We start from the raw sequence: 24,796 nt of genomic DNA on the forward strand, positions 1-24,796 counted from the left end.
AGCTAACAATCGACAAACCAGCCAGTAAAATCTTTTGGAAATGGAAGTCGTGGCCCAGGTTCTCAAAGCAAGAAAAATTACACTCAAGAAAACAAGCAACTCTCGTTCAGATTTCTTTGCACATTTTTTCTGTTTGGAAGTGTTCAATGCACTTTGAGCAGCAATCTGTTATTGAAGTATTTGGGAGATGCACATAGGGCCTGCTCTAAGTTTTACTTCATCTGAGCTACTGCACAATAATATTAAATGGCTTGGGCACATTGTAGCACTCTTACTTGACTTAGAGAAGTGAAAAGCAGTACCAAAGGAAACGCCAGTTTTCATTATGATTCACATAGATACATCTTATATATTTCATAAACCCAGTAATAGCAAGGAAAAAAAAAAACAGGAGCAGAAAAATATCACCACCATTTATGATAACCTGCACCCTGATTACTAACAAACCTGCTTTTTTTTTTTTTAAGCCTTATTCTTTCAGGTAAATATATTCTGAAGCGAATAACAGATGACTGATGCTGCAATACAGAAAATCCTACATCAGCTACATTACAATATTTTTAAATAACGTTCCAACCTCTCAACCATCGTATGCTATCAGCATTGCTCTAGATTAGTTTTCTGTATATTTTCATCTTTGAAACTCTGGATAGAAGATTAGTTTAGGTCATACCATCAACACAATGAGTTTGCTGATTTCTCAAGCTAAATTAAAGGAGTATCATTACCACAGGAGCCCAACTGTGCTATGGAAGCTAAGTGCATTACACTTACACATGTATTTAACTTCAGCTTCAGTTTCATTTTTATAGTACCAGCTTGTAAAGCCTGGTTAAGGCTGTGTTATGCATGTATACATGGACTCATATGCAGGATAAAAATGTACAAGCCAGAGTACCACAGTAAAGCTACAGTCATCTCAGGCTAACATCCTCTAAATTCACGTTCATTGCAGCATAACAATGGGTGTTGTCTTTTTCTGCATGAATAGCAACACGGTCATCTGTAATTCTCTTTGTAATTTCACATACCTGAAAGCATTTCTCAGGCAGAGGTCCTAGTCTGTCATTCAGGTTGGCTGATAGCAATCCTAAGTAGGAGGAGATCTGATCCACTTCAACACTTAAAAAAAAAAAAAGAGAAATAAGACTGAGTACCTAGATCAGATTCCATACAGATAAAACTGACCTTCCATTTTAAAGACAAAAACAGTCTCATTAAAATGCAGTTTGTTGGGGCCAGTTTCACAGCAAAAAATAATTGTTACATGGACATTAATTACAGGTAAAGGTTTTAGTAGAGAATGCATTCTCAAACGTGAGCAGAGAAGCTGGAGGAGAACAACTCCCTTCTGACTATTACACTAAAACAAAAGCTAGTTGAAGTGTACATGAAAGCTTTTTAAAATCAGCCAATACCAATTTAAACAATTTGAGACCCTTTATCCAATTTTTGCCTGCACATACAGACACCTATGTAATTCTCCTAGTTCTTGTAAAAAAAAAAAAAAAAACAACAACCCACATGTAATGGTTTATGATAACATAAATAGTAGTGATTTACTTGGCAAGTCCATGCAACATACCGACAGGTCTGAAAGCCAAAGGCTGAAGCCCAGCCCCAGCCATTACTTAAAACAAAGCCACAAGATCTCCAAGCCTCAAACTGCCAAGTCTCACCAAAAAGGTGATGATTTAGATCCACTAAATTTCACATCGAGTAAATGAACTGCTGAAACTTGGTCTTCAACCAATGCTTGGAGCAGACATCAAATCGCAGGGTCTGAGATGAGAAAGGTTCATCCAGAGGACACTGCAACAGGTCTGAGCCCAAATAGGTATAAACAAAGTGAGCTGTACAGCTGCCTCATTATTATACTCAGATGGCCAGAAACATTTTATGTCTTGATGATGCTGTGTACAAGGGGTGGGAAAAACAGTTTCTGTTATTATGCAGAGATTTTAAAGATGAATGTCTTTAAAAGCATGAAGATCAAAAAAAATCAAATTAAGATCCTGCTGGCGATGAGTTTGTTAATTTTTGTTTCTGTGGACCAGAATCAGCAAGATTTATTTTCGTAATGGAGCCTTTAGGACATTCTGTATCTCCAGCTCAGCAGGGATCTCACAGGAGTAGCACGTGCAATGAGCTCAGCACCATGCAGCTGGAGGGCAGAAGTGCTGCTGCATCACAGGGCTGGGCTGCACCATTCTGCACCCACCCAGAGGGCACCACAGAGGCAGAGGCTCTTCACCTTTTGCTTGTGTACAAAAGAATTCTAGAAAACAGGCAGTCCTCCTAAGGAAAAGCTGGTTCAAACCACGTATCAGCCTTATTTTGGAGCCTGAACTTGCTCCAGAAGCTCCACCAGCCTTGTTACCTTAATAACTTGGTCTTCCATCAGTGGTGAATATTCCATCAATTTTCACAAGGGACGCCAAGGACCCAGAAACAGTCACGTCTCAGTCCAAGGCACACTGATATGGAAGCCATTCCCTGCCTTTCAGCAGTGCTTTAAGTCTTTATCAGGCTTCAGGAATACTATAATTGCTAATAGCATATAAAGACTTTGTATGCACTGATAAGACGGGACAAAACAGTTTAGATTGCATGTCAGATTTCACAAACAAAAGTTAAGATGCTTGCTTTGCTAATGACATATATACATGGATACATATAAACTACACATTAGGTAAATCATCTCCATAATTAAAGCCATAATCCCAGAAGAAAACTGGTCATCACAGGCAGTTCACAGTCGCTCAATTCTGGCTCAGGCCTGAAGCAGTGTTCTTAATAGCTGATTTCAAACAGATTTTTTTCTTAAAAAGATTGTATATGATAGAAGATACTGTATATTTATAAAACAGTGACCATAGGATTCCACTGTTTTCTTAAAGCATGCCTTAGAGCAGTCGGATATTTATGTGCCATAAGGAAAGGTTATCACAGCTTTGTGAAACAATCCTTGCCTACATGCTACCAGGACAAATTTACGTACAGCTGCACGAAGTGTGACCTGCCCCAAGGAATATGCTCCTAAAGAGGGCAATCAGGATCAGTCCCAGTTCCTTGACAACTAGCTCAAGCTTTGCCATGCATTTTGTTGAGATGCAACAAGGCCCACGCTCACAGCAATATAATGAGTTTCCACAACTGAGTTTTCACTAAAAGAACAAAACATAACTCTGACCGTAGGGCGTAATTGTTGAAAAGCAGCAATGCCAGATTATGACTAAATTTTCTGTACATTTCATTATAATTCAGCATTTGAGATCAACTTGCCCAAATTATGATTAAACCATCAAAAACTAGTTAATTCCCCAAAACTTAACTATCCTAGTGATTATTTCTCAACTTGTATTTTTAAGATTTTATTTCTGCTAAGGCAATTGACTGCCTCTGCTTTCTTGCTGTTGAAGCAATAGGACCCTCAATGCTTTCCAAAATCAGATTCCATTATAAAAATAGCATCATCAGGTCCCAATTACGAGCAGGAAGTACCCAAAAATGGCGATTAGAAGCTTAGTGTGCTCTATGAGATTACCTAGGAATTTTTGTGTTTAAATAATGTTAGTGGATTACCCTACATTAACAACATAATACGAGTTAATGAGGCACTCAAAACAAAAGTCATAGCACTACTCTTCTTTTGTTTAATTGCTTATAATCTTCGTTCAGTATAATACTAGGTGCAAACAATTAAATACAATGGTAAAGCAGTTCATCAAACCTAAGGAAGATCCATGGCAAGCTTTCAGACCTCTATTCCCTGAGGTTAGAAGTTTAAAAACAGAATAATACTGAATCATATCCCCACTCATAGCCCTATTATCTTTCCTTTCTTTAGTTCTTAGACAAAAACTGATGAAGAAGCCTAATCTCTAGATTTTATCATCAAGTAGTAAGAACAGATACATCACAATGTATAAATCCGTGTCGCTTCCCTGGAGTCAATGGAGTTGTATTAATTTACTTTAGCCAAGGTCAGAGCCATTGCTTTCATATACTCAAAGCTAGGAGTACCAGATAATTATTATTATTTTTTTTACCTCTCAAATCAGAATCACCACATCAAGTATCTGTTTGATCTTGAAGAGATTTTACATGTTTTATTGGCATAATAATTGGACAGTGTTAGAAATACTTCTTGAATATAAGCCTTCATTTTTTTCCTAGTTCTAATTCTTCTGTGCTACAGAAGCACATAGGAAGATGTACATACTTACAGATCCATAAGTAATTAAAACTTAAGAGCACTGTTGGGAGAATTGTCTCAGCTGATCTTCAGACATGTCACCTGCCTAGATATATTTGCACAGCAATTACTTCTGTCTTTAAAAGGAGCAATAGATTAACAAACCACAGGTGCCAAATGAGGATGGAACAGAAGCTTCCTTTAAAGTTAAGCGCACAAGTCCAAGTGTGGGCCAGTGGCCTCAAAGCATTTAAGTGCTGTAAAGACTTCTCCCAACAACTTTTCTCTTCCCATCTAGAATAAATTTCATCTCCGCTGTCTTACTCATCTACAGTAAACATTGATTTCAACAAACATCTCCCATGGTTAGAGAGCAGGTGTTTGAAGGTAGGCTTTAGGAAGGAAGGCAATAGTTAGAAAACCCCAACACGCTGCTAAAAGACATCCACCAACCTTTGGTCTGCAAGGGGCTTTTTCTAGAGAAACCATTTACCTCAAAGCAAATTGAACTGCTGCGAAAACACCACCCTTAACAGTAAGCACAAAGCAACTAAAAGCACAGCCCAAAAATTAATATATAAATGACATTCCATTACCTTCACTCTCACAGGCAGAATAACTAATTTTACTGGTCAGTTAAGAAATTTAAAGACATGCTTACAATTCCCAAGGTCATCTAAAGCAACAGCTCATAGCCTTAAGGATCAAGCAAAAGAGTTCTTGGCACTATCTTCCTCCAGTACAGCATTCATTCCTACCTCAGCTACCAAAAAGAACCTCATGTGCCAGATTACATGGTTTATATCTCTCTCTCAGAAGCTAATTCACTGCAGCTGAAGCCGGCTCCAGCCTCACCCAACTGGGCTCCCTGGCAACAACTGCAGTGAGGACAGACACTTGTGGTAGATGGTTAGTGCAAGAACGTTAACCTTTCCTGTGTCAGTGGTGTAGCCTGGTCCATGTACATCTCATCGCAGCCTTAAACATATACAAGTGTTCCAATGAAAGCAGCCTGTTCCTCATTAGCAATTTCACAGAGTCCGAAAATAATGATGTGACAACAAACTCAACAAAATTTGCTCTAGGGCACAACAAGAAATAGACAAGATTTCCATATTTTTGGAGGACAATTTACTGTACTTGAAAGAGATGAATTCTTTCTGTTTACATTAACCGCCTCACTATTTGGTCCAATTATTCCTGCTACTTCAGCAATCATGTTATGCTTGTTCAAGAAGAAAGAAATAACAACAGCTTATCTAGTTGAGAGCTAAGAACAAACAGTAAAAAATCAGTGGATGTACTTAAGCACTACAGTTGTTGCTATTGTGCTAAAGAGATGATTCATGTTCTCATAGCAACTCGGGTGAAAGAAAAATGCTCTTCTTCTGAAAAGGCTTCTGTTGTAATGGTTAAAGAACTCTTGAATAATCAAGCTAAATGGAGAGGGGAAAAAACACTTCCCTATGAAATTACGAGCACTAAACTCAAGGACATGTTGATCTTTATATTATATCGATCTTCATACATATCTCAGTTAATAATCTGCCACTGTTATATACGGTATCGAGCCAAGACAAAAACAGACAGCATCAAATATCAGAAAGCCCTTTAAATAATGTGAATCTTCCTGCCAACAGCTGTGATAACCGAATGTTTATGGAGGTTTGCTACAGGAGAAATCTGTATTGTATATTCAAAGCCAAACGCTCTTCAGTCAAAACCATTCACACAAATGATTACTACCAGCTCTTCACAAACCGCCCCATGCATTTTGCATTCACATGGCTAACTGGCCACAAGCAGCGAGCACCAAATCCTTTCTGGCATGGCTGTCATGCCACGCTCGTGTGTCACTTTGCTCTCACTGCACACACATCACAGTCATAGCAGATTGCAGGGAACTGGCAGGAGTGACAGAGAAGTCCGACTGGACTGTGGTCACGTTAAGCTGACTTCATAGTTTCGGTGCACTGTGATCTTGTCTTCACCCATTGAGGCTTATACTGTTACCACAGTCAAAATAGATCACAGTTTGCTAGCACATTACTGTCATGTTTTATTCATGCTGAATATGCTTTATATTTTTTTTTCTATCCATTCATGGCAAAATGGTTTTCACAAAGCACTTGCTAAGTTGCTGCAGGCACAGAGGACAAGCTTGTCCTTGACCTGTGTTTTAACACTCCCCTTTGAGTAGAGCTTGAGTTTCAAATAATGGCCAGGTTGTGGGATTAGGAATCAATATTCAGGAGCGCTGGCAAGAGACAGGGGGCTTAATTTCCTGATATGTGTCAGCACAACAGCAAGCTAGACCTAGGCCAGGTAGCATCAGTTACCAGCACTGCCTTCTGAAGCTGCTCCTAGACTGAACTTCCTGAGAAGGAATAAAGGCATTAGCAGTTGCTTTCCTTTCCCCAGCGGCACTCTCCTTTTCTCTCTCACCACTGTCTTCTTCCTCAGGATCCTCTTCTGCTTCATTCATTGCTTTTCCCTATTTCCTCTCTCATCATTTTCCTCTTCCTCATCATCCTCCTCTCCTTCCCTCTCTGCTTTCCTGTTCTTCATCCACAGGAGCCTTAGCATCACCAGCTGTGGGTGCTGGAGCTGTGTGCATCTGGCATCATGTACAAACCACTTCTGGCAGTACCCGCCCAGCCCTGCAGGATGGGGCCTGCTTGGATAACAAAAACCCACAGTTGCCAGAGGAAAAAATATTAAGTCTCCCAAACTGATTGTAGGGCAAATAATTACTGTAAAAATCAGCAGAATCCCACCCAAAGGAAGGGATCGTGGAAGTAGACCTTTTGATCTCACCAAGGTATGTTCCACATTATCCCTGTGAGGGAGCATTCAGCTGGTGGCCCACAGCTGGCTGCAAGATGGGCTGCAGCCTTCAATGTTTATTTCCTCTGCCAATCTGTGTTGCAACTCTGTAGCCACAGAGAGTTCTGTAAGCGACCATTAATTAATGGCTTCAGCCAAGCAACGCTGAGAGTATCTGCCCTTTTAGCAATTAGCATTTTGGAAACTAAAGCCATATTGGTAACTTCTCTTAAAAGTTTTCTCAACAAGTTTTGACAGCTTTAATACAGGAAAGTGGGATGGTAGCAGGATATCTACCCAGAGATTGTTACACGGTTTTCTTAAACTTATCCAAAGCTTTTTAGGAACCTCATGGAATGCCCAATGGTTTCACCATCCTCTCTCTCCATCAGTTGGATTTTGGCAGAGAAGCACAGCGGGATATCCAATAGCACCAAAAGAGGATGGACTCATTCAGGCACTGCTCCCACTGGAATTCAGCTCTTGTGACTGCAGCAAAGTCCTGCTGGCAAAACACAACTGCAAGCTCAGCATCCAGCCCTGGAGCTCCTGGTGAGCATGCTACAGCAAGCTCCTCTGGATGCAACAACTGCTGTGACTGTTCACTAACAGTTTTTAAGACACTGACTTGAGCATGCACCTTATCCAGACCTTTCAAGGCACCCAATGTTACACTGAGACCAACGTGCAAATTAAATCACAGCCTAGTTAGGCAGATAGGTTTAAATTTCATTATTATATTTGCTTTTAATATCTGAAATATCTAATGAAGAAATGCTCCCCTGCTTTATTTCAGAGTCATGTTGAAACAACTAAAGCAGCAGGACAAGGTATACACACCCCAAAAATTGCCCATACATGAGATTCATCTTTGCCCTATACCCACTAGCTTCTAGAGCCAGCAAACAACCCCAACAGGCAGTGAACTTCACTTCCAAATTGCATTGAGGATGTATCTGATGCAGTGCAGGGAGCACTCCTGACATGAACTTTCTTCTACTCCTGCAAGGCCTGGGAGCACGTACCTATCTGGAGTGCTTGGAGCACTTTTGCCCATACACAGGCATTTCAGCAATTGGCCAAAATGTCTTTTAGCTAATTTTGGTTTCCACAAGAGCTAAGCTGCATGCATATGGCTCTGTTATGATTAAATGATGCACATCTAAGTGCGTTGTGTTTACAAAGAGAAAATGGTTATGAAGCGATGTTTTCGCTAGCTCTCTTTGTGTGCTTAGAACATAATTAACTGGAGGACAGGCTTGTCCTGACACAAGTCAAAAATGATTTAAACAGAGATCTTTCAAATTAAATGCTTGCAAGCCTGCTTGCGGGTTTTATGGATTTCAGGAGGGCAGATTCACATGGCAGAGTACACCAGGAAGTATGGGAACAGCACAAGAAATGCCCGTTCCTTGCAGTAGTACTTCTTTGGCTTGTCCATTCCTGAAGCATTACAGCAGATGATTCATGGGGCAGAGAGTGTTCCGCAGTGCAGTTTACACTATGCATCTGTGTCACTTCTTGACACAGTAAAGAGAAACTTTGTACACCAAAGGTTGGCCCAAAGTTAAAAATAATCTCTGGTAACAGTAAGCAAGCTCTTCCTGGTCAGTATCAGACATGCAGACCCACGTAGATCACTGCTGTATTTCCAACAAGCTTCAGTTCCAATAGTTGTGTTGCCCCAAATCCCCAATGCAGGGGTGCATAGGCATTTGCAGCCCCACTGGCATCTCTGTACAATAGCTTGGCTTGATTTTTAAGGGCGTTTTATCCCGACAGTGCCCAGAGAAATAGCCCACTGTACAAACAGAGGCATTTGGAAGTCACAGAATCATAGAACGGCTTGGGTTGGAAAACACCCCAAAGATCATCTAGTTCCAGTGCCCCTGCCCTGCCAACCACAAAATCAGGCATATGCAACAGAGCTCAGCAAGAAGTGGAGCCCCATGTTCCTTCTTTACCTCAGCAATATGATGGAGCTCAGCTTGGTTGGGCTCATTTTTCCCTACTGCCAACAGTGCAGTACTTTTTAAAACAGCAAACAAAGTTCTTGAGTGTGCTGCTTTGTATTTTAAAGCAGACTCCTAAGGAACTTTCAACAGTGCCAGCATCAGTGTATTATAGTGTTTGCCACCACCCATGCCAAGCTAAGCCAAGGGAGACATTATTCCTGGAAACTCCCGTGTTCAAGGGATTTCTCATGTCTCTGAATTTACTGAGGACCAGCATAAATTATCCTGGACAGCTTCTCGGGGCTGAAAGCGATCTTGAAAGCTGTGGCTCTTTTTGCCTAGAAGATGAATTCTGAAATGCTCATTTTGGACATAAGTCGGACCTACTACTGTGGTGGCACCACTAGGAAAGCATTATGGAAGCTTGGTAGCAAACACGCTCTGTACTTCTTTCTTTCTTTCTTTGAGTGTGCTAGGTTATTAATGTTGTGGTAGGGACACGATCCAAGTCAAGGTGAGAAAGGGTTACTGCTGCTAAAATGAGTGGTTCCCAGGCCTCCAACATATTCACACCATTACCTTTGTGCATAGTAACAGTAAAAAAAAAATCTGCAATTAGATCCTAACCACATCAGTGCTCAGATACATCACACTACACAGCCACATGAACAACAGCATCCACACCAATGAGGAAGCAGAAATGTATTGCTGGGGGCAGGGCTGGTGGGCATACAGAACCACTTCAGGGGCACAGCATGCTTACCTGAGCTTGAAACTATATTCAGAAATTCCTCTTTTAAATAATCTAAACTGTCTCATAAATTGCACAGATAAATTACTTGACAAAGTAGTAAATCTGTCATTATTCAAATTGGGTATCTGGTCACTGGTCAATCAGAGAAGCTGGCAAGCAACAGAGATATCCTTATCACGATGGGTAATGTAGAAGACCACCAGTATGCTTCTAGAGTAATCACAAAACTATCCACTAGAAATGTCTTTCCACCACTGTTTCAGAGAAGGGGATTTTTCTGACCCAAATACATTCACCTAATGACTCCAAAGAACAAATGTTGGTTTTGCTCTTTTCTCAAGAAAACAAAGTTTTGACTTGCACACAGCAGACCTTTCTGGTAGACCCTACTGGAAGAAGGTCATGCCTCACAAAGGCTACTTTCTCCAGGAATTCAGCTCTGTCCCTGCTGTTCTCCAGAACAGTGTTGAATTCATTGATGAAATGCCTTTGGCAGAAAGGAGCTCCGTTTCTGCTCAGCTACCCCAGGTCAGATCTTGAGTGGCATGGATTACATGGGGTCCAATCTCGAAATGTAGTGATCTTCTGCTTTAGCCAGATATAACCAGACCTGGAGGTCTGCTACAGCTGTGTTGACAACCCAGTAAGTGGCAGTGCCAGAAATTAAATACAATATTGCTCTTTTTGGCTGCCAAAGTAGCTCTAAGGAACCATTTACACTGAGTACTGCAGAGTCCAAAATGTGGGAGGTATTGCCCAGAATGCAAGTGAAAATGTGACTTTAGAACTGCACGTTGGCAAACAGCCCTCACACTGCAAACAAAAGGGGCCAAGACCATTCCTAGCATTAACTGAGGAGGGTAGGCTCCCCGCTGCAGTTAGTGAAATCTGAAACAAAACAAATCACCACAACTGTGATCCAGAAACTGTATGTCTATAATCAGATCTGCTGTCCTTCTGAGGGCTGACTAAAACCTACATTTAGAGGGCTTTTGGAAAGCCATCCATCTCTAATAAATAGGGTACCAGCTATACATCAAGTGCTGTGATTGCATCTGGGGTTTGAATCACGATATGAGACATGGTAAGCCAGTTGCTCATCTTTGTTTAATAACAAGTTCTCCTTAGCCCAACACATAACCATCTGGAGAGAAGGAAACATTCCCAAAAACTGTGATTTAGTTTTTAGACAAATCTCTTGGGGGTCCATTCATTTTCTATTCATTTCTTTTTCACATATTCTTCTCTTGGACTACTTCAGCCTTCAAGAATGGCTCGCATACTGTAAGAAATAAATTTCTTACACAAATAGACTGTTCCTTTCTCTAAGCACTGTTTTTCTTCTGGACATCAAATTCACACAGTTTCTGAAAGCTATTTCAATTCTTCTGCAAGTTACACTTTAGCAGAAATATTATTCCAAAATTCATTACTCTCTAGTCCACTAGGATTACCTGGTGGTAATACACAATACAGTAATTACCTGGTACAGTACTCCTCACCACAGCGTCTCAACCCACTTTTATGAAGTATGAAAATATCTGTGAGCCTCACTCATGTGAAATGCATCGTTATTTTTCCTATTGCAGGGAAAACAGTACTTCCTTGTTCTCCCCAACATTTAAGGAAAATAAGAGGGGAGAACTGAAACCTGATTTTCCCTATTATTTCTTATGAAATACTTTCTGCCAATATACTTGCAGACTTGAGGAGGATTTCACACAACAAAGTTACTCGGTGCATTTACAGCGAGGCCCTCAGAACAGAGGTACCTTGATAGAAATGTTACTCTGTGCTGCCATTTGCCAAGCAAGCAGCAAGTTCATTCTGTTCACCTTTGTGTCCCATTCATAAGCAAACAGCTCAAACAACTCTTGATTCCAAGCTATCTCCCTGCCTAATAAGTTTCGTTATTGACAGCTTGCCAGCAACAGCCCTGAAGTCAGCCTGAGAACATAAATACAGCCTCTTGAGCTTGCTTCAGTGCTAGAGAACTGCTTTCAATACTGTCGACAAAGCTTTAATGGTGTGAACTCGGAGCTCGAGTACTACTGAGCACTCCAGCGATCAACACCCACAGAACATTCAGAGAGTTTCGTTCCAAAAGTATTTTAGGAGCCCTTGAAATCAGAGGCTTTCTCTCTGCTCTGCAAAGGCACATTTTGGAAAACAATTTAGACCATTTTTAGCTGCAGAAATGTTGAGATAACCCCACGTGCAGTGTCACTTTCCTGTTGACTTCATTCCCACAATGTCATGCTCTCAAGCCGCCTGCCTTTTTGGTCTCTCTGACTTTCCAAAAAGCTCTGAAACACCACGAACATATATTAAAAGTTCAGCAATATTTCCTGTTCCAGCTCATTCCTGAATGGCTCGTGGGATGGAACAAGTCCTGCTGCCCCCTCCTCGTTTTATCCTTTGCTTAAACCTGAAGAAGCTGAATGCTGCTCCAGTTCAGGTCACCAAAGCGTGGACCATGCTGGCTCAGGCAGCCTGTGTGTGACCTGCCCACACTGTGAGCACAGCTAGTTAAAGCCCCCAGGCTGCAGCTACAAGCTTAGAACATCTTTACCTAGTATTTTTCCTCATACAGAGCAATAAATGCTCCAAGTAATTATTGCCTTGTGTCTCATTCTTGCTTTATAGCGTCTGGAGTCTTCTTTTCCACTGGCTTTCAGGAAATGTGCTGCAGCACCAGCTGTCCCAGAGCCCATTCCCCACCCCAGCTCACAAACTTTGGGCTTCAGGGTTGGCCAGCATACGAAAGTTGCACAAGTTTAACAACCTTTAAACTGATCTAAAGTGGCACAAAAGCATGTGTGGAGGGAAGGCTATAGACTTGTAACTATCTTATCCAAAAATTAGACAATTAATGGTTGATGTAGCTATTATGGTAACCTCCTGATTTAAACTAATTTGATGTAAGCTGGTTATAAACCAATTTAAGTGTGTCCAATCAGAGACTCGTGCTGGTTTAGCTAACTGGATTTTGCAGCTGAACTGATGCTGCTGTTGTCCGTGGACAAGCCCCTGGGCTCATGCACCCCGTGTTGACAACACTTCTGTCTGCTTTCATTTACACAGGGCTGTAAATCTCATAAATCTCACCAACTCCTGGCAGTCCTGCTGAATGCCCACGCAGAACAAGTGGAATGCTAGGAGAAGCCCAGAATTCTTTCATGTTTTTGTTCTCAAAGAAGAAAAACATTAGTATTTTATGACACAGAGCATAACTCTTACTGACTAGCCTCCTACGGATGGCACTCAAGCGTAATAACCATTATAGGAACTGAAGTACACAGTCTCATGTTTCAGTGGCAAAGAATCATCATCCCCAACCACACAGCCCAGCAAACGTCTGGAACAGTTCTAAGGAAATTGAGGTGTTACTCTTCTGTGAGCAGAGTTCAAACCATGGAATCGTTTGAGTTGGAAGAGACCCTTAAAGGCCATTTGGTTCAACTCCCCTGCAGTGATCAGGGACATCTACAGCTAGATAAGGGTGCTGGGAGCCTCGTCCAGCCTGACCTTGAATGTCTCCAAGGAGGGGCATTAGGTGCACTATCTGCAAGTCTTCCCTTAGCATCATGGCAACACAAAAGAACGGTAAGCAAAAGGAGAGCATGGAAGCAGGTGCACAGAGGTGTCTCACAGTGACTTTCACTTGTTCTCTATTTCGTACGGAAAGTTTTGGCTTTCTGCAAATTACTACAGGGTCTGATGCTGCTCTGATCCCTGCTACCAGCTCAAGCTTTAGGCACAATGTCCTAGAGTCCCACTGGAACACAATGCTCCTCCTAGCTCATCAGTCTTCGTCTTGATCTTCTTTTCATGGCTGTGGCATTTCCCAAGGCCACATTTCCTTCTGACCCATGAAGCGTGGCTCATCAGTTCTGAATTAATCATCCCCCTCTCTAAAAACATGCTTCTATTAACAGCAACAGGGTTGTTCTGGGAGTAATGACCCAGATGATACCACTCTACAATATATGAAACTCAGACATACTTGATATGATCACAAGAGCTTGTCCTTAAAAAAATAATTAGTTTCTATAAAAATGTGGGGGAAACCCAAGATTTTTATCTTCAGTACACTAAGCTGTGTTCTGAATTGGATTTTTAAAGTTTTGCTACAATAAACAAAGCCATTTTTGTCAGAACATTCTAGGAATTTCCTCATCAAGATTCTACATGATTGAAAAGGGATTTCTCATCCAAGGCCAAACATTTTTCAAAAATATTTCAAGCAGTGTAAACAGTAAATGCAGTTATATATATATATATATATACAGATATAGGTCCAACATAATGATAGATTAGTATGTTGAGCTATCATTGGTCTGTGATACTACAATCTCTTAAAAGCTTGTAGCATTTTAATAAGAAGAGAGGCCCAATTCAAAGTAAAGAAAAACCCTTTAAGCTCAGAGTAGACATATATAAAGTGGCAGACTGACTGTATTATCTAAACTGCTGTTTTATAGCTGTATTATGCACTCAATCTAAAAAAAAAAAAAAAAAAAAAAAGGTTAACATAAAAAATGCATAAAGATAAGGCAGTATTGAGGGGTGGAGTTGTGTTTTTTTTCATTAGATACATTCTTTGATTTCCCTGCCTAAAATGCTGCAGTCAGCAGTAGCTTAATTCTAAGTTATAATTAGGGTTATGCATTACACCAGGATTCTTGAGCATGTCTAACCTAAAGAAGTTCAATGCATAAATGAAAAACAGACCTGTGGCTGGCTGACTTGGCATCAGCCAGGATACCAATATATAGCAACAGAATAAATTTAAAATGAAAATTAAATGTGGTCATTACAGCTTAAATTGATGTCACATTTGCCAACTGTTTATGAAAGAAAAAATTAAAGATAAGCATGATTCTGGAGGAGGCAGTGTGCCCTGATACACAGCAGCTTGCTGGGACTTGGGGTGCATTCTGAAGTAACTCAACACTGATTTTGCTGCCTACAAAAATGATGAAAACTTGTGGGTTGTTTTTTTTTTCTTTCCTAGATTAGTTTCTTCCAAACTGCACATGGTGCTTAAGCGCACAATTGCAGAGTACATTTTTGCTAATGAAAGGCTTCTTTTAATTCTGAGAAATTTGGTTGTTTAACAGCTCTGGCTATTAACACCAGCAGGTCAAAGACTCAAACACAATTCAGATCTCCAAAAGACTTGAAAGCCTTATGAAATTAAGTGAAGACATCCTGATTAATCTGCGCCTTTATTCTATTTTTCTATTCCTGGCATAAAAGGTGGAAAGCCTTGTATCTTTAAGGACAATTTCCTCCAAAAAATGAACAGGGTAGTGAATGGTGCAGAATACCTTTCAATTTTCTGCATTACAGCAAATAATTCAATTGGTGTGAAACATATTATTTTTGTGCGCTTCTAAGCCTTCTTCAGGAATTATGTTGTTTAGCAACAGAATGCATTTTACAAGCATGCAGCTTAATCCCATGCAAATCAAGTATTAAAGTATGTAATTGCCATGTTAATAAAACCAGATTCACGGAAGGGCAAAACTGGATGCAATCCGTGGCTGAGTATAACTTGCACCTCACAACTTGGGGATACTCCTCTCCATCTCAACTGCCTCTCCAAGTGTTGTGGCATACGATGGGAAGAAATCCCATAGCCTCAATTTTATCCACCCATGGTGAAGAATCATATAATCATAGAATGGGCTGGGTTGATAAGGGCTACAACGGTCACCTACTTTCAACCCCCCTGCTATGTGCAGGGTCACCAACCACCAGACCAGACTGCCCAGAGCCACATCCAGCCTGGCACTGAATGCATCCAGGGATGGGGCATCCACAACCTCCTTGGGCAATGTGTTCCGGTGCTGTGAATGTTCATATTCAATCAAGGCATCACGGGAGAGACTGAGAACAGAAAGGAGACGAGCACCCCTCCTCTGGCCTCAGTGTTACAGCTCCTGTCACACATTTCTCCAAGTGTTTAAAGGGTTGGAAAGAAGTGTGAATTTCTGTGTTCCTGTGCAAAGCGGACACAAACCAACAATGGAAACACTATTTAGAAAAGGTGGAGTCTTCCGCTGTGATTTCTTTTTTCTTTATGATTCTATTTGCTCAGTGAAGAAACAAAATGCTGCTCTCTGGCAGAGGCCCAACCAGTTCTACATGGCTTATTCGAATATATAACATAGTGTTTAAGCATGAGCTTAATTTTAAGCAAAAGAAGTCTCTCTGAAGTCATACCGTAACAAGTCACGCACCAAATGTTAAAACACATATTTAAGTGCTTTCCTGGATTGGAGCCAGAACGCCTAGCTTGCCGGATCCAGCCTTCAATGTGTAGGTTTAGATCTTAATTTACAGACTTGATCTTAAGGAATAAGATTGTGCAAAACTGAAAAAACTTGCTTTGTTATCGCAACCATTAACCTCCTGAGTCCTTTGGAAACACATCCCCTGCAATAAGCCCTGTGGACATGCCTTTATACACAATGGGTGTTGCAACCACACTGAAAAGTTGGCCAAACTTCAAAGAATATAAGTTTGATTTTATGTGAATATATATATATATACATACACATACGTGTGTGTGTACATATCTATGTCATGTATATGTATCAGCTGAAGAGGCAATGAATTAGAGTTAAACATTTGTTTTTGTAAGTCATATTGATTACATCAGTGATGTTTCCTAAATAATTAAAGGTTTGCTTTGATCTTTGATTGTAGGCTTGAGTTTATGACAGTTAATGTAAGTATCTTTAAATGAAGCCATCCCACACTTAGCTATTATACAGCCTCGCATAGGATCACTGGCGTTCATCTGACTAAAATGAGTGAATTCAGGAAGCAAAACTATCATGAAACTATTCACCAAGGAGGCAGGGCGGGATTGGGTTTCCTGATAGCTTAAATCTCTGTAATGAATCACAGCAAGGTCAAAGCACCCTCCCTGCTGACACCAGGGAAGCCACCTGAGCGCAGGGTTGGGAGCAAGTGAAGGGTGCAACAGAGCCTTCCCTCTTGTCTTCCCTTTCTTGAATCAAATACCTAAGGAAAAGAAGACTAAACAGAACTCTTATGTAAAATAACAACTTTCCTTGGCACAGTCTTTTTTTTCCAGATAGGATTTCTAGTTAAAGAGATGGGAGAAAAGGTTAATCATCCACAGAACTGACTGCAAGCAGCCTACCAAATAAGCAGGGATGAGCCCAGAGGACCTCAGCTCATGTAAATCAGCATCGTTTCATCAAGCTTGGAGCTTACGCCATCATGCACTCATTGAGGATCTAAAACCCAAATCTGTAAATGAAAATGATGCTAATTACAGTTCACCACCGAGCAACTGCCTTAATTTTAAGGAAATGAAGGGAACGGGCTTGCTACATGACAGCCGATATCATATGGCTATACAACTAACTTAAAGTTGTATAAGTTAGATTATAACTTTTGAAGAAGCAATTATGATTTTATTGCACCCACTCTGCTGATGATTAATGCAGAGAGCCTAGGGGAAAATGCATCCTATCATTTACTAACATGCACTATAATTATGCATACCTCTCCAGGTACTGTAATTTAGGACTTAAAAAGCAACATTCTGAACGAGGACTGCTGCACTTGTAAAACATTACAGATGTGTTATCATATAAATGAGGTAGCTTTGACATGATAGTGTTCTAATAAATCCTCAGCTCAGATTTGGAGACAAGATATGTCAAAAGCAAAATCCAAACTGTCTCTTAATCTTCTACATAAACTGTTTATTTTTTCTGAGCCCTACAATAATACATGTGTCAAGAAGGCTTTGATGGCTTCTAGATTAAAGTACTGTTGGGTTGGAGTTTTCTCCCCCATTGCAGGTCATCTTAAGAAGGCTCATTTTAGTTAAATTAACTCAGCTATTTGCAGGTTTTAAACGCAGAGCAAAATAAAACTGTTTTCACCAAATTGGGGACTTGTAAGATGAACTTCATAAATAACAAACTGATTTCGCTCCATTTCAGTGGAAGTTTTTAAATAGCGAATGCTGAATGATCTTCTGTCAGCTGGAGAGCTTCCTTTCACACCATTTGCAACAAATCCAGGAAAAAAAAAAAATTAAAAAAGCCAAATACTTTGTATTCAGGGAGACGAATTTATGAACCACCCCCCAGACTCAGCTTACCACCATTCTGTGTATTTTTTATGTTGTAGCACTGACCCGATGTCTCTTGCAGGTTTGGGCCCTGATCTGCTACATGGCAGAGTGGAAAGGGGCTTTCCAATCCCCTGCACAGTTTGGCTTAAAGTCCAGTCTGTCCAGACAGAAATAGTAAAAAAGAGGCAACAGTGCAGACACGTTGGCATCTGGGAAGCTAAGAATAAAACCTGTATTTGTTCAATCAGCATTTAGTCATGATACTTCTCCGTGCCCCTGATGCTGGCCACTTCTACATCCCTCATCACCAGCAAAAATTGAGCTTTCTTTTTTTTAAAACACGCCGTAGAGAATAGATCATACACACACACACACTCAGAGCTGCTCATGGAAAAAGCAGTGGGTGCTTTTGGGGTTTTAGTGGAGCATCTCTCCCAGCTGTCTTGGTAAGTGGTAGGGAAGGAAGAAAAAACAAACGAATAAACAGAAAAGGCAGCGTTTCTACACAATAATGCGTGAACAGCAGTTGCACGTTACGCCAGCATCTGCTCTAATTATGCTATATGAGTGGTTCAGCAGCATTCTGTGGTTGACTGTGCTGAAAGCCTCCCATAAGTTTGGGTTGGTAGAATTCAAGATTTATTGCTATTCAAAATCAACGGCTAAAATCAACATATATCTGTAGTTATTCATTCCAACTTGCATTCTCAGCCGTTATTTTTCATCAATTTCATTTTTTTTTTTTTTGGCCAAAACAAAAACATAAACTTAAAAGCTTTTTAACAACTTGACCATAGGAAGAAAATCTGAGCGAGATATTTTATTTGATATATTATAGACAGTCCCTCTCCTAAAAGCAGATTATTTTCAGGTGTATCCCACAGAAATTATCTTTCAGGAGCAGGCAGAAAGACATGTATTTTTCTTCCACGAAAGTTAGCTAACTTCTTGCTTCGAACTCTGATTTTTGAGGCAAATAAGAAGTTTTCATTATATCCTCTATCCTCTTCCAAAATGAAGCTAACGAAGGAAGATTTTGTAATTCTTTTTTTTTTTCTTTCCCATTTTGACAATAATTTGCCATTTGCCCAATCTCGACTGAAAAAGCTTGGATAAAGACCTTTTCTGTGACTGCTGGAATCTTTATTCTTGTAATTGCTGAAGTTGCGGGCAACGTCTTCATGGAAGTAAAGTACCTGCAGCTGTCTAAGGTGCTTATAAAAAACACAGAATTCTCTTCTGCCCTCAGCTTTCTAAAGCTGGGGATACACTCAACATCCCCATACATCTCCAACTCAGATGGTTCTGCTAAGGCCAGGGGTATCACGCTCTGAAACTGACTGCTGCTCATTTTGCCAGAAATGCAGCAGTCTCTTTGTACTGTGGTCTTCTTGTCACGCACAAATTAAAGCCAGCCTCAGTTTTCGCACATTCACATTAAATACATTTTATGGGTCTCTTTTAAATATCCTGTCTTGCAGAAACTGATCTGTTGCTAGATATTTTTACAAAGAAACTTCTCAGGAGAATTTTATATTCGTAATCATTTCAATATTTGTCTCCAGAACTCTAAAGCTATAACCCATTACTTCCTATTTGATGTCACTTGGACAATGTTGATCTTCAGTTTCCTTCAACAAGAAAAATTAGAGTTTGTAAAAGTATTGTTAATAGCACTGTTGCACACTTCTTTGGTGAGGGGAAAGACTGACCTCAGACCTTTGTGACTTTTGCAATATTCCAGAAAAAAAAAAAGAAAAAAAGCAAAGCCTTCCAAGAAAATGGGAAGGAATTTGCAACAGGCAATAGCGCTAGAAAGGGACCCTTAGCAGCTCTCACTGCACACATCACTGGAGCAGCTGACTTCCTCAGACCAAGCTGAATCCCTTCAGATATACCAAAAACCCCAAACTAAGACATTCCACTGCAGCAGAAATTGACCTTATACACTCTCAGCATGTGAACTTGCTGCAGGAAGCCTCTCCAGCTCCGGACCACCACCAACAGAGAAAACTAAATGGGTAAATACTTCACAAGTTAGCTCTTATGCAGTTATTATTTGAGACAAATGTGCAAATTACTGACTTGCAAGTAGAATTAGATGTTCTCATACTGCAGAGCATGCACTAAAATATGTGCACGCGCCATCACAAGATTTGCTTCATTACAAATATGGCTGAACTTGTTTCCATAATGGTTTGCGTTTGTTCTTTTCCCTCTTCACATTTAGTTGATGTAAATTGTAGGTTTCGTGTGCTCTGAAATGATGTTCGCTTTATCAGCATTTCAGCAATATTTTATCTGTATATAAAGATCCAGCATCTTCACCCCAACACTCTTCTTTACATTTTTTACCTCAGATCCTTTATGCTTTGTGCAACGCTCTTCTAGAGACTTCCTCCTATGACTCATCCCCACAAACCAGCACAGCAATTTGGTGTACCACTCAAGCAGGTTTTGCACATGCCTGATGTTACATCACTCCCCGTTGGATGATTTAACAGCACAGCACTGCAAGGTAACCGAGATCATCATGACAACGTCTTGAAAGAAAAGGAGAAGCACATAACCTTGCATGTAGCTACCACATCTCTTCAAGCTAAAGAAATGTATCTACCAATATTTATCAATTTTAATAGCAATCCACTCTGAAGACGCTAAATAAAGGAAATACTGTCCTTATTTTGTGAGTTAAAGAATAATTCTCTCATGCTGTAACGGCTTCCGACCTCTGCCTGCCTGGGTAGATGTAAATTGGCCTGAATGACCTGCTGAGGATCAGTGAAGTGCAAAGTTGACCTGGCCACAATTGTGTTGAATGCTTCGTGGCTGTAATTCAATGCAAGACTGTATCTCCTCTTAGTGGATGGGTCATGTCCTCAGGACTGCTCTCATGATTGATGCAGACTTCTGTCAGCAGATATTGCCAAAATGTCTGACATAGTCAACATTCACGACCATGAAATCGCACAGAAGTCACAAAGTGAGCAAACTGTATTTCTCATGCAAGGTGAGATTTTACACCTCTGTTAATCCTTCAGAAGCATCTGCAGGGATTTTTCCAGCTAAAGCCAAGAATTTCATAGCACAAGTAAAGAAGATAATTTTACACTGCTGTTAGCATCAAAGCAGCTCTGTATCTATCTTTCTTGAAATTGGCCTTTGGAATTCTCCAATAAAAAGAAGAATGAAAAATTGAGAAATATTGATTAATGGGACCACAGAGTGAGTGGGATTTCAGATCAGTTCAGTTCAATTTATTAGTCAATTCAAGCGCTGTGTTCATATTAGATTTACATTTAAGTTGCTGGGCTATCAGAAACAGCTTAAGCTTCACATGAAGATGCTCAAAAATGTGTCAGTAGTGACTTGCTTTATTTCCTCTATACCTGCAATGCCAAAGTCTCAATTTAAATTTCTCCTTCCAGAAACAGAACAGGAATGTCTTTAGGACAAGATATTCTTTTCACTTAGATGGCAAGATCTATGAATATACACTTATATCCATTAAACAGAGACTGGTTTTTCACTGACTGCTCGAGATGGGAAAGAGAGGGCTAGAGTTTTGAGCCAGAAACTCCCCTTTGCCACAGAGAAGAAAATACTGCATTGGATGTTACAGAAAACATCACGTGTGACTATTTGGACATGAAGTGATAATTCAGATTGCTTTCCCCAGTAGGCAAAAAACAAAAGCTATGTGTTCTTGAAAATACACACCCTGAGACTGCCCTAAGTAAGACCAAGTATGAAGCATCTCACCTGGACAAAGGTCTGTTTTGTAAATAAATCTGTAAATCTAGACACCACAGGATGCTGTGTGAACATGTTTAGTAAGGCAACACTCCTGACAACCCAGGAAAATATCCCCAGTATTCAGTGCAGTGAATGTGCATTAGGGCATTTTCATTCTGGTTTTGTCAGAAGAGAAAATTTAAGCAGGCAGCACGAGCAAAGGCATGTGGGAGCACAGAGTACACATATACCACTGTGCTACCAAAGTAACAGCAGCTCAGCCCACTGTCTGAGTTGCCAACATGCTTTTACATCTTTGGGCAGAAGTGTACTGAAAGAACAAAAGCACTGTGATATTTTGCAACTTAATCTTTTAAAAAAGAAGCCCAATCAAACTAAGGAAATAGCCCATCAGATATCAAAAGGTTACTTGACAATAACTTCAATTCTCACTCTGGCACACCAGCCATTCCCAGTCCTCCAGGAATCTGCTGTATTGCTCTTTGGAGAGTTCTCAGAGTCCCAGAACACCAATGGAAGGTGGTTAAGTTACACAAAAATCTCTGCAGTGTTGCTTAGGAGCCAATCTTTGCAGTCTATAATGAAAATCAACATCTGTGCATTCCAGAGACTTTGAACTTCAGGTGTTTCACACTTCCTGCTACTCAATTTATGGAAAATGCAAATGAAAGTAAAGCAGATAAATGTTCTTTAACAACAGGAGGGTTTTGTCATGTTTGATATCGCATTGTTCTGAAGGAGTGGATTAATTTAGCCACTACCCAGGATATCAAAGGTTATGCTTGTAGTGGAGACAAAATAGAACCTGCACATATTTTGATAAGGTTACATCATCAGGACGGTAACAATAAAACCAGCTTGCCATTTCTGTGCAGTCCAATTTTCAAGCAGGAGGTGTCTTGTGCTCCCCCTTATAATGAATCAGGCTGACTGACATTTGAAATGGCAATAATTTCCCCAGGAGATGCAGCTGCAATCTTAGTATTTTCTGTTCTTGCTCTCAGTCTGATTTCTCTTATCCACAGTATGAGGCAGCTGAGTATAATGCAAGAAGCATTATCAGCAACAATGCTACAATTAATGCTGAAAGAAAATGAATATTTGTCTACCGAATAATAGATTTTAGAATACCTAGGGGAACTACTGTTCTTTGAAAATGAAGCCATTTTGTGCGTTTACTGAAATGTACTCATATTTCCGTGGCTATACTCTGACTAGTTAACCATATCAAGGTAATAAGTGCATAGACAGTTTTTACTGTCCTGTGTTAACGCTGTTTACAGAATGCTAAGTAGTCCAGTACTACCGACAAAAACAGTCTATTTTGGCTGTAATCCATCTATATGTTTCCACACCTCACTTCTTCCATTATTAAATCCAAGAACTAGAAAGGTCATGGCAATATCTCTCTGATTCAGAGTTCTAATGGCAGAGGACATCTCAACATGGAAACAAACGAAATGGAGTTACGTGCTCTGTTATTGGTGGATGTGGAGGCAGACAGATAATGGCTTCCCATCTTGACTATCTCAGGGTGTCTTTTCTTTTTCTAGTGTTTAAATGCCAGAGTCATACAAGCGTCCCTTTCAGCTCCCTGGTGAAAATGGGATAAAGAAACACAAGCTATCGGAACATTCAAGCTTGCAACCAAGGCCCAAATTGAAAGGTGCTATTAATAGAGTGAAACAAGCAGCTAGACTTCAAACAACTCTGGATACAATAAGGCTTTACAGTAAGCTAATGCCCCCTTGACCATCTGCATATCATCAATCAGGTCATCCAAGAAAAAGATCTATAAATAACCTATCTGACCAACTCTGAAAAGGCTTTTGATACAATCCTTCATAAGTGCAAATGGCAGAATTTAGACTACCTTATTTGTGAGCACAAGAGTCATTTGTCCCTAGCTGGTCAAAAACTCAGTTATGCTTCCATTTGATTGTATCCACAGAACGTTTCAAACAACAAATTACAGTGAGGCAGCTGAAATCCTTCCCTGAGACCTGCTAGTACCAACAGAAGAGCAGAACTCTTAACCCAGAAGGTCCGTGCATCCAGCACGGTAACTTGCCTCACATTGCTCAAATGCAATAGAGTCACATACATTTCCTATCAGTCTCCTTAATTTGTTAATCAGGGCGCATCATTTAAACAATGCCTTCTACAAAAATAGCAAGCATGTGAAGCGAAAGAAAGCTCCCAAGGTCATCAGCCAATTGAGCACAAATTAAGAAATACCCGTTCACTTATTTAAGAGTTGCCAGGGTGAGCAGAGAGATGCTAACTAGGGAAATCTCTTTCTCCTGAGACATTCATGGAGGAAAGGCACTCAGGGAAGAACCAAGGCTGAACTCCAATAGAAACGATGGCATAAGAATCTATTAGATTGTAACTTCTCACTCCTGCTCAGGACTGCACTGCATGTACATTCCATGCTACAGGCCTGCTGGCTCCAGGTCATCGATGGCCCAGCACTGAACTGTGAGGTTCATCTCATTCCTTCTTCCCTGGACCTCACAGCCCCGGGTCTCTCAGCAGTTATGCTTCCACCTGCAAACCTGGAGCTGTGGGCCTGCACCGGCAATCCGAAAATTGCTCAGGGCCTTGGAGTACAAGAACGTGAGCAAAATCCTCTTTGACATGCCTAAGCTGGTCTTTAATAACATAGCCTACAGGTTAAATAAATATATTTGATGAACTTGGCATGGTTATTTATTATTAATTTACTTCTATGCAAGAAATGCAGGTCATCCACCGAATCAGGTACACAATCATTTCGAACTCACCTAGAAACAAGTTCTTATTTATTGGAAATGTTCATAATCCCATTGGCTTCAACAGAGTTTCATGAGCCAAAGTCACCAACTAATCCATATCATATTTACTAACTGATGATCCCTCCCAAGCAATTAAAGCTTTGTCCCTCAGATGACATGTTGTTAGTTACAAGTAATTCAGTCTAGATGGAGGATCGATCACTTCTCTCAGTGTTATGATAATAACATTCTGAGAATATTTCCTTCATACAGAATTATTTTGTTTTCAGTGTTTCTAGGAAAGCCTAAACATACACAGCCTTCCTAGAACATCTATTTCTTCTCTGACAGCACCACCATTTTATTTTTAGTTGATTTCTGTGGATTTATTTTGGTTCACCAGTGTACTCCTTATGGATCTGC

At 40.3% G+C, this 24,796-nt stretch overlaps 1 long non-coding RNA gene across 6 annotated transcripts in view; it reads right to left on the reverse strand.

The window, feature by feature from the left end:
* The window catches only part of LOC109369823 (uncharacterized), a 340,039-nt gene that overhangs the window by 131,084 nt on the left and 184,159 nt on the right, over positions 1 to 24,796 (reverse strand). For 5 of the 6 annotated variants that reach the window (XR_014886106.1, XR_014886107.1, XR_014886105.1 and 2 more), the window contains one exon: positions 1,032 to 1,122. The exons of the other annotated variant lie outside the window; for it this stretch is intronic. This is a non-coding gene — a long non-coding RNA (uncharacterized LOC109369823). The remainder of the gene's footprint in view (positions 1 to 1,031; positions 1,123 to 24,796) is intronic. 6 annotated transcript variants of the gene reach the window in all.

Source organism: Meleagris gallopavo, chromosome 13, assembly GCF_905368555.1.
Source record: "Meleagris gallopavo chromosome 13, MGAL_WU_HG_1.1, whole genome shotgun sequence".
NCBI classification, from domain to species: Eukaryota; Metazoa; Chordata; class Aves; order Galliformes; family Phasianidae; genus Meleagris; species Meleagris gallopavo.